The sequence below is a fragment of the Alligator sinensis genome, unplaced genomic scaffold (assembly GCF_000455745.1).
Source record: "Alligator sinensis unplaced genomic scaffold, ASM45574v1 scaffold118_1, whole genome shotgun sequence".
Taxonomy (NCBI): Eukaryota; Metazoa; Chordata; order Crocodylia; family Alligatoridae; genus Alligator; species Alligator sinensis.
In genome coordinates this window covers 5,671,926-5,673,837 of record NW_005841850.1, presented here as the reverse complement: position 1 = coordinate 5,673,837, position 1,912 = coordinate 5,671,926, and positions in this window count along the sequence as shown.

Sequence of the window (1,912 nt, the reverse complement as noted above, 5' to 3'; positions counted from 1 at the left end):
AAAGAGTAGAGTCACATGTTTGCTTGCAGTGGTTGCAAGTCATTGGAGTGCTGTGACATATTAAAGTTAATATGTTAGATGATCCTCACCTTAAAGGGAGCATGTTTGCAATGCCACGGTGGCATTTAACATGTACAGAGCTGCTTGAATGTGCCTTTGCTTGTGTTTTAACTGGGCTTAGTAAATGTTAAATTGAACATATGATGCCACCCAGAGAGAAAGAGAGAGGGAGAGAGAATTGTTTCACCCAAGACGATGGAACTCGTCCTTGCAGAAGATTGGGAATAGCCGTGAACTTTCCCTTTCAGAACTCAATGACCAACTCATTTTTTATAGCTCTTTCAGCTGATGAGTTCCTCGCACACAGCCACTTAATCCAGCCACTGAATTGTCACTTCAGTGCAGTTCACACTATGCATGCTTGCAGGGGGCCAATTTTCACACCTTTTGTGTCTACATCCTTTTGGGATTCAGTGGGAGGTTGGTTTCTAACCTTGAAAATCCCAGACACAACACCACCTAGCCAATGAATCACATTTCTTTCTCCTAAAGCTGAAGGGGAAAATAGTGTTTCTAATGTGAGGGCAGAACAGAATGAGCAGAAAGGTAAGTTGTTGCCATTGTTTGCATTTTTAAGTGTTGAGAAAGCTCTTGGCTACTATGGTGATAGCAGCCATATAAGTACACAGACAACAATTTTTCTCTCCATCTGCAGTATAAGAACCTAGGCAGGTAGACAGAGGGACAGATAGGTTAAACAGACTTTCTCATTTTGAAAACCAAGCTGCTCAAACCGAAAGCAAAATCATATGTTTTCTATTTTTTTCTAGGCTAGTTTTCTGCTGCTTTAACCTTTGTTTAAAAAATATATTGCGTACAAAATGAGTCAGAAGGCAGATGATGTGAGGGGGAGCATGGAAAAGTATGAGTAAGCCATTTTCTCTTCTGTTCTAGTGGATAATGTACTTTTGTGCACAGAACATTTCCTGAAGAGAATAACATCTGGATCATTTTGTATAAGCAAATTCCTTCTGGGGCTGGAGAAGGAATTCCACAGATCCTCTCTATAATAAGAACTGGCTGTCATCGGAGAGAGCCTATTAAAATGAGCATCTTGCCAGGGGCAGCTGACTTATTTTTGGTGCTTACCTCTATGCCAGTCATTTAATTTTGGCTGCCACCTGAGAGACATGGTGGGAAACCAACCAAAGCAAAACCTTATTTCTTAAGAACTGTTTTTTTCTATTGTAGTGTGAAGGTCAGCGGGGCCCAGCTGAGCATGTAGAGGTAGAACCTCTGTGGGGTATGAAGTGCTTTTGTATATCCCCCATTTGCTTGAACTTCCTGTTAGTGAGAGTAATGGATGGGCGACTGAAAAAAATACTGTTAGTAAAACAATATTGATTACATCTTGGCATAGAGGTTGGTTCACAACAGAGCAAATCATTAAGGGTGTGCAAAACGGGCCCTACTGGATTCAGATTCGGCCCATATCAGGGACAGCGATTCAATTTGTTGATTCAGATCGCCATCCCTGGTTCGATTCAGCTGAATCCGAAATCGAGGATTTGATGCTGATTGATTCAGACGTAGACACAGCTTTAAAAGCTTTTTTTCTACAGACATCGAGGTAGAAGGTGCAGTTCGTGATCGCTGCGATTCTGGGGCAAATGGAGTGTGCCACAGGAGCGCAGGGAGGGCCCCCGCATGCTCAGTGGTGAACCTGGAAGTGCTTCTGGTCCACTTCAGGGTCTGCTGGGGAGCACTTAAGAGTGCCCCTCATGGCCCCCCAGCTCGGCGATCAGCCGCAGGAGGACCCCAAGTGCCCCCCTGACCCAGGAGGCACCAGTCGCTGAGCTGAGTGTGGGGAGAATGGGGGGGGGGGGGGGCCTTTCGCCTCCCCCAGGGGGGC